Source organism: Nomascus leucogenys, chromosome 13 (genome assembly GCF_006542625.1).
Source record: "Nomascus leucogenys isolate Asia chromosome 13, Asia_NLE_v1, whole genome shotgun sequence".
NCBI classification, from domain to species: Eukaryota; Metazoa; Chordata; class Mammalia; order Primates; family Hylobatidae; genus Nomascus; species Nomascus leucogenys.
The window spans coordinates 26,529,335-26,544,124 of NC_044393.1; positions in this window are offsets into that span (position 1 = coordinate 26,529,335).

Below are 14,790 nucleotides of genomic sequence, written 5' to 3' on the forward strand. Positions count from 1 at the left end.
GAGCCGAGATCATGCTGCTGCACTCCAGCCTCAGTGGCAGAGCGAGACCCTGTCTCAAAAAAAGAAAAAAAAAAGATGATAGAAGAAGGCCAGGAACCACTGTTGGCTAGTTAAGTCGGGCTGCCTGGATTATTGAGAATTGACACCTACATGGTGGTCAGTACTAGAATGACCAGCCTCTCCTATGGGCTCAGTTCTGTACAGTTTACAAGGGTTTTTCTTTCTTTCTTTCTTTTTGTTGGGGGGGTCTCACATACTCATGGTATTCCCCATTTAAGGTCTTGAGGTTTGAGGACCCTATGTAGACTTACCCTCAGTCTGTTGGGTGAGTTTGCTTCTGTCATCCTGGATTCTTGATTATCCCTATTTTTTAGAGGAGAGAACAAACTTCAGGTCTTCCAGAAAGAACTGGCAAAAATAGGCCTGTATTCCTCTGATTTCACTGTCTTCTTTATGCACCATGCCACTTTCCTGAACAATATACAAGTTCACCATGTAATTATTTTAGAACCCAGGGTCCAAATATTTTTATGGTCAAGATTTGACAGGCAAAGTCCTCACACTGAGTTTTCCCAGCAAGGATGCTTTCCACTCACTTGCTGGATGGCTGTGGGTCACCTCCCCTCACTGGGCCTTGGTTTCCCCATCTGTGAAATGAGGTAGTTGGATTAGATAATTCCACAGTTCCCTTCCAGCTCTAGCATTACCTTCAGATACCCTGGTGCCTAGAGCAATAATTGAACAAGGAGCATGGTGACCCCAGGTTCTGGGTCAAGAACTCATCTTGCAGCATGGAGGAATCGTGATGATGGCTGCAGCCCCCAGAAGATGAACTTGGCAGGAGCTGGCTGAGATGATTTTTCTGCTGACGGTGAAATGTGCTGGCAGAGTCTATACAGGTAGGTTGGTGCAGGTGAGGAGTGGAGTGGACACTTTGTCTCTTGTGACCCCGAATAATGTTTCCTTGCAGAATTGGAAGCCTCCAGGACAGGTGGATGCCAGCTAGATTTAGCCATTCACATTGGCAAAGTAGGTGATCCATCTTCCCACACACTGTTCTGTCAGGGCTTCCAGAAAGGCTTTCTGCTCCCAACCCTTAAACACCTCCCTGTGTTTCACTGTCACTGTGCCTGGAATCATACCTTCCTGTAGCCTTCCAGTTCTTGTTCAGGTGGTATGTGCTCTGAGAAAGCTGTGACCATAAATGCTGTAATCAGCCAAGAATAGCTAAGCTCAGAGCCAGAGCCAAGAAGGAAAGGGTTACCCAAAATTGAGGCATGAACTGTTGATTCACTAAAAAGAGAAAAAGTCCATTCCAACTTCACCTCAGAGCACACACCCAAATTCAAAAATTATTTTCAAAGGTCAAAAGGAAAACTGAGCCCATTAAAACCAGAGGGAAAAGGAATATTTAACAAGTGACTGAATGGGGGAGCCCATTTAAGCTAAAAAGCAACAAAATGACATCAAGAAGGCAAAGGCCAACCAATTTGACTACATTAAAACTAAATATTTTCAAAGTCAAGTAATATCACAAACAACCAAAAAGCAGAGTGATTGCAGATTCTTAATGTATAAAAGAACACACCCAAAACTTTAATAGTAAAAGCAAAACAGGTAAGTGTGTGTAAGTCACCTAAATTGAGTTTACAGGAAAAGAAATGGAATTGACTGAAAGACTTTTTGAAAAAACATTCAACTTCACTAATAACCAAAGATCAACAATAAAAACAACAAGGAAATACAAATTTTCCCTAACAAATTAGGGAAAGAAATTTAAGAATACCCAGTGTTGATGAGGATAGTGGAATAGGCACAGTTTCACACTACTGGGGGGAATGTGAATTGGTGTACACTTCTTGGAAAGTCGGAAGAAGAGAGAAGTTTTCAGAGAGAGTAAGTGGCCTGTAACTTTACTCAACATTTATTGAGTATCTACTTTGTGTCAGGCATGATGATAGGTTTTTAAATATTGGCCAGGCACAGTGGCTCATGCTTGTAATCTCAGCAGTTTAGGAGGCCAAGGCAGGAGGATTGCTTGAGCTCAGAAGTTCAAGACCAGCCTGAGCAACATAGCATGACCCTGTATCTATAAAAGTACACACACACACACACACACACACACACACACACGAAGATAAATATGATCCTTGCCCTTGGGAGTTCAAAGAGTTTAGAAAAACACACAGACAGACACTAAAATGATACATAGGAAGGAGAAGGCCAGAGAGATGCCTGGGACATGGAAGCATGGGCAGCTGGGGTTGGTGGTGCAGGTGTGAAATTTCATGGGAATATCCAAGGAGGTTCCTAGAAGAGGTGACTGGATGGGTAGGAATTATTCAAGTAGAAGGCAGAGGCAGAGGTGAGAGGCATCATGGATGAACTCGTAGACAGCTGGAGATTGCTGAAGCTTGAAATGAGAGGCTGGGGTGGAGAAAGCAGAACCAGATCACATAGTGCTAGTATGTCTAATTTAAGACTTGGGTCTTCAATTGCAACAGGGAGTCCGTGAAGCATTTTGTGCAAGCAGGTGCCATGGCAGGATTTCTCTTTTGGGGTGATTACTCTGGTTGCTTGGAGAAATTTGGAGGCGTGTGGGCCAGAGAGGAGATGATTGCCTTGGTCCAGGTGGGGTCCAGGATGGATAAGGGTAGGGGCCAAGAGGATGGAAGGAAGTGGTCAGATCCAGGAGGTGAAATTGGGAGAATCTGCTGACTGGTTGGTTGCTGGTGTTAAAGAGAGTAAAGGATACCTTTCCTGTTTTCTGTCGTGAGTGACTGGGTGAATGAAAGAACACCCAGGAGAAAGAGCATGTTTGGGGGCTGAGAGAAAATTATTGAGCTCAATTTTGGACAGGTTGAGTCAGAGGTGGGCATCCAGGAGGAAGTGGCCTGCAAGGAGCTAGATAGAGGTTCTAGATCCTAGCAGGAGATTTAAACGAGATTTGGATTGAGACTATGGTGCTTGTAGCCATGGGCTTTGGTGAACTGGCTCTAGCAGAACGTGTCAGCTGAGAAAAGAGGGGTCCAGGAACAAGAGCCTTGCCCCCATTTAAGGGGTGGGCAGAGAGAGGGGAGCCCACAAAGGTGAAAAAGAAGTCAGAGAGACATAGAAAAAGCACCTGCAGCCTATGTTGGCATGGAAACCTGGGGATGTGGAGCACTTCCAAAAGAGAGCCAACAGACAAAAGAGAAAGGCCAGTTAGAGAGGGACCGAGAGCCCGCTGGATGTAGTAATTAGGGGCCACTAGACCCTCATCAAGAGCAGTTTCCTGTGAGAGATGGGGCAGAGGAAAATGAAAGGGCAAAGAAAGCAGGCAGCATGGCCACCTCTCAGGGAAAGCTGCTAGAGTAACAGTTTGGGCCAGGGGACAATTTCTGAGCTGGCTCTGGACTGAGATGACATAAGGATAGATGTGATAGGAGCAGTCCAGAAGGCTATCACCTAGAGTCCTCCCACCTGTCTGAGTCAGAGGCAGGAGCAAAGGGCGAGGGTGGGCAAGGAAGGAAAATGTGCATAGCTGGCATCAAGTAGGAAAGTATATGTACCTGTGCCAGTTGGGAGCTCACCAAAGAAGTGTGGGCATCTCAACGGGGATAGATGAAGAACCAGAGATGCACTCAAAAGAAGAAGGACAGGGCCAGAAACGAGTTGGTGACATTTTAGAAATGGGTACAGGAAGAGAGTCCTGCTGAAGAGACTGAGAAGGAGGGGCCAGAGGAGAAGACCAAAAACATGGGGTTCCTAGAAGCCAGAGGAGAGTTTCCAAAAGGACAGAGTGGCCACTGGTGGGCCACATGCACAGAGGTCAGTGGAGGCTCAGGCATCTCCTAGACCTGGCCTTTGGGGACTTTTGTCACAGCAACTTTGGGGCAAGGGGCAGAAGCTCCTCTTGATGTGGGGGGAATGAACTGGGTCTGGCTGAGAAAGGAGGGAGTGGGAGTTGGAGCAGGCAGTAGGTCCAGGAAGGAGCTGATTCTTCCAGGAGACATGGGAGGGAGGAAGCAGTGCAAGCCCAGTTGGAAGAGCAGGGTGGGGCAGTGAGAGGGGCCCTGGAGCTCCGGGATTAAGTGTAGAGATGAAGGGATTAGCCGTGTTGGTGAAAAGGTACAAAAGTAAATTATGTACATTTTAGCAAGTAACCTGATCTCCACGTTCTTTGGGAGGCCTTTTCTCTGCCCTCTGGGTACTGACTCCATCTCCAATTAGCACGGGTTTGTCTGCCTCATGGGTGGGGCCATGTCTTTCTCATTTTCTTGTACCTTTCGGCACCTAGCAACGGGCAGCCAGCTAGGTAGGGGCAGAATAATTATTTTCTGCTTGAAATCCAGTGTCTGAAATAGAGATTCGGAAATTTTTCTTTGTATCAAAAAGACTTCGTGACAATATCCAGGGAGCAATGAAGTAGGTAAGGCCCAGGTCACAGGCTTGAATGGGACATTCAGGGTCTCAGTAGCAGTCTGTTTGTTGGTATTGCCTAGACATCAAAGAATTCTATTTCTTCCCTATTTGGACAGAAGTCAAAGTCCAGAGAGAGGCTTGGTTTAACTGGCTGAGCTTGGGCCTTGTGCCACCCCCGATAGGACCTGGGTGGTAAGAGGCAGGACCTGGAGGAGGGGCTTCCATGGCTTCCATGTGAGAGAACGGCCCAGGTCCCACCACAGCCACATAAGATGGAAAATTTCCCTAAAAGTAGTAAGGGGCTTCAGGGAGGAATAAGGCATGCTAAAAAACCAAAACTCCCAGATATCCATTAGAAGAAGTAGCCAGCTCAGAGGCAGGAGACTTCCAGGTAAGAGAGGGAAAGGCCTGAACTAGACCAGTGGGGATGGAGAGAGATCAGAACTTGTGGTAGATAAAAACCAGAAATAATTAGTGAGTGCTTATCTGTGAGAGTGAGAGAGAAGGTCAAGCCAAAGGTAATTCCCATGTGTCTTGGTTTTGTTTGTTTGTTTGTTCATAAAGACAGGGGCTCACCATGTTGCCCAGGCTGGTCTCCATCTCCAGGGCTCAAGCAATCTTCCCACTTTGACCTCCCAAAGTGCTGCGATTACAGGCATGAGCCACCGTGCCCAGCCCCATGTATCTTGAGTGGAGTCCTAGGTGGATGGTGGGGAGGCCCCTGGGGTGGGGAACACAGCATGGAGAGCCAGTTTGAGGGACAGGATAGTGGACTCAGACACAGCCAAGTGGGGCCCAGCAGACACTTGGATCCTGGTGTCCAGGGCTCAGGAGGAGATTTAGCTGGAAGCACTAGCCCAGGGCTGTCACTACTCAAGAGTAATAGGGACCCTAAGCGTAAGTGAGATCACTAGGGAGAGTGTGTAGAGAAAAAATGGGAGAGGGCTCAGGGCAGAATCATGAGTCTTAGTGACATTTGAGGAGCCAGGTATGGGCAGGCGAAAAAGGAGAAAGAGAAGGAAGGGCCTGAGAGATGCGACAAACAACCAGGAGAGGGGGTTGCCATGACAACCAAGGTAGGGAAGAGTTTCAAGGAGAAAGTAATCAACACTGTCAAATGCAGCAGAGAATTCCAATAAGATAGAGAATTTTTCCTTTGGATTTCATGATTAGTAAGTTTTGATGGCCTTAATATGAGCATGTTGAGGGAGTGATGGCCTAGGCTGGAATAATGGTGAGATGTGAGAGGACATGATCTGTCACTAAGAGTCCTCTAAGGAGTCCAGAAGGGAGATTTGGAGATGTGAAGGGTAGGGGCTGGGAGGCTGAGGCTAGGAAAGATGAGCAGGTGTATAGGCTCAGCTCCCAAAGTGTTAAGCATCCATTGTTTAATACGAAAGTTGATACATTCCACATAATTCTCTTTTAGCACCTAATTGTGTGCCCAGCCCAGCAGTGTGCCTAGCACTGTGGATACTTGGGTGAATGAATTAAAATAGTCAGAATCCCTGTTCTCATGGAGCATGCATGGTAGTAGGGGAGAAAGACATAGTCAGATAATCACATATGTAAATGTACAATTTCCAACACTGATAGGAACTCTGAAGGAAAGGTACTGAGTACTGAAGGGTGTACCACCAGGGGACCTGCCCTCATCTGACTCTGGGAGGCTTCCCTGAGGAGGTGATCCTCCAAACCAAGGTAGGAAGTAGAGAACAAAGTGAACGACAAAGCAAATTGGAAAGCATTCTGAGCAAAGGGCCTGACTAGGGAGGACGGAGAGGTGAGACCAGAGAGGCAAGCAGTTCTGGCTATGCAGAGCTTTGGAGATCAAGGCTGAGCTCCTGCCAACATCCTGAGAGCAAGGGAAGCAGGGGATGTGACCTGCCCTGGTATGTTGCTGTAATCTGCCTGAGACTCTGGCTGTTCTGTGGAGAAATCATTAGAGCAGCATGGGTAGACAAGGAGGCAAGTTCGGAAGCTTTGTTGTAGTGGACAGGATTTGGACACGATCTGCATATTCTGGTTAGTCTTGGTGCTGGATGGAATGAAGAGGGGCTGGAAGAGGGCAGCGTTCAGGATGACCCCGGAGCTTCTGGTTTGCCTTACTGGTGAGATGGCAATGCCATTTTCAGAGCTGGGGAGCCCTGGAAAGGGGCCAGGTCTGTAAGGTAGACCCCAAGTCCAGTGGTAACAGCTGAGACGTCCCAATGCAGATGGAGAAGAAACAGCTGAAGGCACAGCTCCAGAGCACAAGGTGAGAAATTATGGAGACCAGTCCAGGGCTCCAGGGGGCTCCCAAATGGAAATATGGATCCAGATGTTGACAGGCTTCTGGGGCATTTTTAGGCCAGGGGATGGCTGAGGACAAAGAAATCAAGCCCAAAGAGCACCAACACTTGGAGATGAGAAAAGAGAAGAATAATCCTCTGAGAGCACTGAAAAGAAAGAGCCGGGAGGTTTCTCAGCAGAAAGACGGGGTGGTCAGCAGTGGGTGTGTGCAGAGAGGTCAGGAGGACCAGGGCGATCCCTGAACTCCTCCAGTGTGCACCTGCACAACCTCCGTGGTGCCTCTGGAATTGGGTAGCATGGTGGCCCTGCTGATGAGCACCCCAAGGGGCCATTGGGGGACCTCTGAGAATCTCTGCCAGAGCAGTATGGGTGGGAGTCAATTAAGGAAAGAAGAAGAAGCAAGATCCAGGACTTTTAATCTTAAAAGAGAGAGCAATGCTGGCCGATGAGCATTCTGAGGATAAGGAGCCTGAGTAATTGAGCGATTAGTGATGGAGACAATTAGCGAGATGAGCTCCCAACGGGGCTGGGATCAACTGTGGAGGTGGATAAATTAGTTTGGGGCAATAATGTATATTTGACTGAATGGGGCAAAATTAAATTATGTACCTTTTAGAGAGTAACTTGATCTCCTTGTTCTTTTGGGAGCTTTCATCTGACCTGTGTACCGACTATAGTTCTAATTAGCACCAGTTTTATCCTGTCTTTTGGCTGGGATTATGTCTTATTATTTTGTGTGTTTCTCAGCACCTAGCAACAGGTAATAAGCTCCTTGGGTGCTGAATCAGTATTTTCTGCCTTGGAATCAAATGTCAGAAGTCAACACTCAAACTTCTTTTGACCAAAAAGATTCTACGACAATTATTCAGAAGTTACAATGCAAGGAAGAAGAATTGGATGTTAAGTCTTGCGTAGCAGGGGTTATGGGGAGTGGATCAAGACAAAGTAGAGGTATCTGCTCCCCTCGGCCTTGTAAGCTCCATGCCATTTATCCATGCTCACATTCATTATCTCATACAAGTTTCACATTTCCCCACAAGAAATGGAGCGTTACCCCATTACCTACTCATAGAGGAGGAACTGGAAGCCAGAGAGGGAGATGCCTTATTGACACAGAGCACAAGTGGCAGGAGCTAGCTTCAGACCTCAGTCCATCCAGTGTGGCAGTCCCTCTTCCCAGGACCAGGTGGAGCTGGAGAGAAAGAGGAAGAGGAGTCTGTGAGGTCCAGATGGAGATGCTTGGCAGGCCCTTTCCAAAGGTGGGAGGTGAGGTCGGCCTGGAACCCTACTGGATGCTAAAGTGTCCTGCCACACTGCTGATGAAAGCAGGTCCCCACCACAGCGTATATACGTAGTGTGTTTGCATCTAAAATGTCTATAGTTGTTTGAAATGCTTAAATCTTTAACCCATCTGAGATGTATTTTCATGTGTGGTGTGACACAGAGCTCTAATTTGCTCTTTTTCCAAATATCCAGTTTGCTAAGCACCATTTATAGTTCCAACACCATCTTTTCTCTCAGTTCCCTGTCTAGACTCCAGTTCTGTTGATCTATTTGTCTATTTCTGAGCCAATAGTACATATTAATGAGCAAAGCTTAATAAAGTGTCTTATCGCTTGATAAGATAAGCACTCCACCCTTCCCCCAAGGCCTTTATTCTTTTTTTTCTTTTTGAGATGGAGTCTTGCTCTGCCACCCAGGCTGAGGTTCAGTGGTGCAGTCTCCGCTCACTGCAACCTCCGCCTCCCAGGTTCAAGTGATTCTCCTGCCTCAGCCTCCTGAGTAGCTGGGACTACAGGCACGCGCCACCATGCCCGGCTAATTTTTGTATTTTTTGGTAGAGATATGGTTTCACCATGTTGGCCAGGCTAGTCTCGAACTCCTGACCTCAAGTGATCCACCCATCTTGGCCTCCCAAGGTGCTGGAATTATAGGCATGAGCTGCCGTGCCCAGCCCCTTATTCTTTTTTAAAATTGTCTTGGTCAACACCGCATGTCCTCACTCATAGGTGGGAATTGAACAATGAGAACTCATGGACACAGGAAGGGGAACAGCACACTCCGGGGACTGTTGTGGGGTTGGGGGAGGGGGGAGGGACAGCATTAATAGATATACCTAATGCTAAATGACGAGTTAATGGGTGCAGGAAATCAACATGGCACATGGATACATATGTAACAAACCTGCACGTTGTGCACATGTACCCTAAAACCTAAAGTATAATAATAATAATAATAAAAAAAGAAAATGTAGCACCCAAATTCAGATGTGTTTTAAGTATACCAGATTTTGAAAACTTAGTGCAAAAAAAATACGATCTCTCAATAAATTTTACATTGATTATTCATTGAAAAAAATAAAATAAAATAAAATAAAATTGTCTTGGTCATATTGCACATTTACTTTTTCAGGTACATTTTATAATCAGCTTGTCAAAGTTCTGTGAACAAAATACCTGTTGGAAGTTTGAGAAGAATTGCATTGAAGGGGAAATTGACATCTTTAGAATATCAGTTCTTCCCATCTGTGGACATGGTGTCTGTCTCCTTTTAATCAGAATTGTATTTGTTTTGTTTTGTTTTGTTTTTAATGCCTTTTAATAAAGGTTGGTTGCTTTTGTCATAAAGATTTTTCACAGTTCTTAATAGGTTTATTCCTGAGTACCTTATTAGTTTTGTTGCTTTTGTGAGTGGAAAAACTGTCCCTGTTTTCATTTTGCTTTCCAAATTTTAATCAGTTTACTAATCACTGTGCTTCATTCAGAGACACACACACAGCAAATGTGCTTTGTCCCTGGGCACACAAATGAAAACACAGCACACATGTAAATCAGAGCTAATTGGCTGAAAATGAATTAGAATTTTTGAATTAAATTTTAATTATACAAGTAATACATGAATACATTTTCCTTTAAATAAAATTAGAGCATTTCAGGTAAAGAAGTCTCTACTGGCCTCCCCAACCTGACCTCAGGCCCCTTCCCCACTTTAGAGGTAGCTGCTGTTAGGCATTTGCTGTTGATCCGAAATGTTTTCCTATGCGCATTGAAACACGTCCTGTGTTCTATTGTTGTTTTTGTTTGCTTGCGTAGATGTGGTGGTGTACACACTGGAGGTGCTGCTCCTGAGCTCAGGGCGCCTTACAGGACTCTCCTCATGTCGCGTGTCACCTGCCGCAGCTGGCTCCACTGCCCCTTTCAGCTGGCTGCTGGCAACCAGAACTGATTGTGTTATGATTTATTTAATTGCTGCTTATTGATCGACTATTAAAAGGCTTCCAGTCTTGTTTCAATAAGACAAATCTGAAACAGCATCCTTGTATATGCCACTTTTGCTCATGTACAAGTGTTTTTCTGGGGCAGATACTTAGAAACGGAATTGGTGGGTCATAGAGTCTACACATCTTAAATTCTAATAGTAACTGCTGAAATGTTCTTCAAAGTACTTTTCTGATTTAATTTCATGCCAGCAGTATGTGTGTCCATTTCTCCAGACCATCTCCAAGTTTTACATTTTAACCAATCCGGTGGGTGAAAAATAATATCTTGTTTTAGTTTGCATTTTTCTGAATTACCAGGATGGCTGAAGTCTGTGTGTGTTTCCTATCCATTTATATTTCCTTCTCTGCATTACTTGTCCAAATCTTTTGCCCATTTCTTTTTTTTAGGGTATGTTGTCTTTTCCTTATTGATTTTTTAGAAGTTCTTTATGTATTTTGTATACTTTATGTGTATTGCAGATATTTTCTGTATTGTGATTCTTGTATTGTGTCTCTTGAGAAATCTTAAATTTTGATACAGTCAAATTGATCTATTTTAATTTTATGTCTTTTTTGCAATTTTATTTAAGAAAGCCTTTCCTGTATTGAGGTCATAAGCATTTTTCCTGTATTTCTTCTCTAACATTTATCATTTACATATGTGTGTGTGTGTGTGTGTGTGTGTGTATATATACATATATACATATATATGCCTTTTTACCACATGCAAAAAATAAATTCCATATGCATGCATGAATCTTAGGATCTAACTTTAGTTCCCCCTCATCCCCCAACAATGGTTAAATAATTGTCCCAGTACTACTTGTGGAATTCTATATCATTTCCCCACTAATTTAAAATTGCTACCTTTGTCCGATACTAAATCCCAGTAGGATATCTGGTCCACTGATCTATTTGTCTGCTCCTGAGCTTGATAATATGCTTTGCTAACTGGCAGGACAAATCTCACCCTCTTTGTTGTTTTTGCAAAATTACCTTGGTCATTCTTGCATATTAGTCCTACCACATGAATTTTAAAATAAGCCTTTCAAGTTTCGGGAAAATTTCTGCTGGGATTTTATTGGGGTTACATTGAGTTTATGGAAAATTTTGTTTGTTTGTTTGTTTTTAGATGGAGTCACGCTCTGTTCCCCATGCTGGAGTGCAGTGGCATTATCTCAGCTTATTGCGACCTCCACTTCCCCAGTTCAAGCGATTCTCCTGCCTCAGCCTCCCAAGTAGCTGGGACTACAGGCGTGTGCCACCATGCCTGGCTAATTTTTGTATTCTTAGTAGAGACAGGGTTTCACCATGCTAGCCAGGCTGGTCTTGAACTCCTGACCTCATGATTCACTCGCCTCGGCCTCCCAAAGTGCTGGGATTACAGGCGTGAGCCACTGCACCTGGCCTGAGCTTATGGATAAATTTAAGGAAAACTGACATCTTTATCATATAGAGTCTTCCTACCACGGCACATTTCTGTACTCTCAATTCAGGTCATCTTTTACATCTTTCAGGTCAGTTTTATGGTTTTCTCTGGTTAAAGTCTGACATATTTCTTGCTGAATTCATTCCTAGGTATATTATAGGTTTTGCTATTAACTGTGAATAGGTTGCCCTCTGCTCTTATTTGTTTGGCCCTTGTTTTTTCATATCCCATTTCAACCTGTTTACTAATCACTGCACTTGATTCACAGACACACACAAAGTAAACGTTCTCCCTCCCTGGACACAAACATTTGAGCACAGCCAGACGCACAGAGGCAGCATAATTGGCTGAAAACAAATTAGAATCTTTTCAAATTATACTTTAATTAAACAGGTAAAGTGTGCATACATTCTCCTTTTTAAAAGTAGGACAATATGAATATAACTGTAGTCCCCTTTGGCCACCCTCTGGAGTCCTCATTTCCCACCCCCTCCACAGTTTTATGTGTCTCCATCCATAGTAACACATAGTCCTGATGTATTTTCAATGAGTCATACCACATTATAGCGATTTTACTATAAGCTGCAGGTTTTTTTCACTCAGTGTTACATTTTTACAATATACTCCTATTGCTACACATAGCTTGCTTTCGCCTTTAATAGCTATGTTGTATTCATTTCCATGAATGTACCACATTTTATCTTCTGTAAGCTCCATGGATATTTAATTGCTTCTTTTTCTTTCCTCCATCATGAGCAGTGCTGCGGAAACCACATTGCATGTTCCTCTGTGGTGGGATATCTCTGGGAGTGATTGGGAAATGGAATGTTGGGTCTCAAGATGTCCACAGTTTTAGTTTTAGCAGATACTACCAGTGTCCTCCATGATTTCTGTACCATTTAAGCTTCCAACCAGAGGGTATGAGAGAGCTGTAATCCCCACACCCATAGGCGGTTGTTTTAAATATTTGCCAGTCTCATGGGTGAAAAATTGAATCCTTTTTAAAATTTGTATTTTCCTGTTTGCTTGTGAGATTTTCATATGTATATTGAGCATTTGTATTTTCTCTTTTCTGAATTGCCTGTTATTTTTTCTCATTTTAAGCATTAGGTTGTCTTTATCCCACTGGCTTGTGGAGTTTTGTAATATAATCTGGATATTGATCTTTTGTAGATATGTGACAAATATTTTCTTCCAGCTTGTCATTGCCTTTAACTCTTTGTAGAATCTTTTGTTAGAAGTTATCAGTTTTGACATAATCCAATTTATCAATCTTTTCCTTTGATCGTTTTTTATACAGATACCATGTTTAGTCCTTCCCTACTCCTAAGATTTAAATATATTATTTCTTCTTTTCTAATAATTCTATAATTTTATTTTTATTTGGTTCTTTAATGCATCTGGAATATATTTGGATTATCATATTGATGTATGATCTAACCTTTCTCCAAACGGGCAGCCAATTATTGCAGTATGAGGGGTTGACTAGTTCTTCCTTTCTCCTCTGACCTGAAGTAAAACTCCCTGATATTCTGAGTCAGGTGGGTCTGAAGCCCCTGTTTTTCCCAACAAGACTTTCAGTACAAGACTATTTTCTTTACTGTCCCACCTTTTGGTATCTGTGAAGTCAAATGCCATGTTTCGTTGTGCTTCCTTCTCAGCTCTCTTAGCTAACTAGTACCGCACACTAACTCCTCCACATGAATTGTAAAGCCGGCTTGTCAAGTTGAAGAAATTGACATCAATACGATACCGAGCCTTTGAATTCATGAATACAGTAGAGCTCTACGTTTATTCTTATTATCTTGTGTGTCCTTCACTCATGCACTGTTGTTCTCCCCATAAAGAACTTTTCCATTTCCTAATGGGTTTATTCCTATAGTTTTTATTATTGTTGTGAATTAGTTCTCTCCAGCCCCCTTTTTTGTTTTGCTTTTGCTTCCTACATTTCTTTTTCATCTACTTACTAATCACTCTACTTCATTCACAGGCACACACAAAGTAAATATTCCCCTCCCTGGGCACAAACACGCAAGCACATCCAAACACACGGAGCCCACCTAATTGGCTGAAAATGAATAGTAATTTTTTAAAAAATTGAAGTCGAATGACACAAGCAAAACATGAATACATTCCCTTTTTTTAAAAAATAGAACATTGCAGATGAAGCTAGAGTCCCTTTTGGCCACCCACTGCCACCCTATTCCCTTCCTCCTCTCCAGAGGTAACCACAGTAATGGGCTTAATGTGTACTTTTCTAGACGTTTCTAAAAACTTACATATATAGATACCCAGAGGAAATATATGGTATACTTATCTCAAATAATGAAAATGTTATCTTTCTAGTTTTCGTTAATATTCAACTTCTGTATTGACCTGAATTTTATTATGGTTGCAGAATAGAATGTCAACATTATCATCTGTCACAATGTGAAAGTAAAAATATAAAAGTTGGGAGGTAGCAGTGAAGGGAAGAGGGTAGGAAGGCTGACAGGGACAATAGTGGGGAGGCAAGAGCTTCTGTGGACATGTGGTAGAATAAGGAATGAAGGGGCAGGTAGGTTTCTTAAAATTAAAAAGATAACCAACAGAGGTACTTAAAGACCGCGTTGGGAGAAGTAGGGATAGAGGGGAGTAGTTTCCAAGTGACCCAATGCCTAATCCACTGGGACATCAGTGGATCTTATGAACTAGAAATGGGGTGTAGCAGATGCTGTCTAGAGGGCTCCCATGACCCAATTTTGACTTGGGACTTGTAAGGGGATATCTTCAGGCAGCTTCAGGGAAACACTTTCCTCCCTAATTAAAGAGATGCATGTGGGGCCAGGCACAGTGGCTCTCGCCTGTAGTCCCAGCACTTTGGGAGGTTGAGGCGGGCAGACTGCTTGAGCTTAGGAGTTCGAGACTAGCCTGGGCAACATTGTGAAGCCCCATCTCTACGAGAAATACAAAAGTGAACCAGGCGTGGTAGCATGCACCTGTGGTCCCAGCTGCTCAAGAGGCTGAGGTGAGGAGATTGCTTCAGCTTGGGAGGTTGAGGCTTCAGTGAGCTACTACCATGCCATTCTACTCCAGCCTGGGTGGCAGAGTGAGACCGTGTCTCGAAAAAAGAAAGAAAAAGAGGGATGCACTTGGAGAGGTTTCTTGGCTACCCCCTTTCTTTCGGCCTAGGTGCTGTTGAGTGAAAACATAATGCTTGGAGCCCTGACAGCTATCTATCTTCTGACCAGGAGGGGAAGGCCAGGAGACTCGTGGTTCTCTGTTCACTCAGATCTCAGATACCTGGAACCACTGACTTTTGAACTTTTCATTACTTGAAATAAATGTTCTTGTTGTTTAGCCACTTTTAGGTGATATATTGTGTTCTGGTGAAAGCATTCTTCCTAATACAAGCTGAGAGCTTACA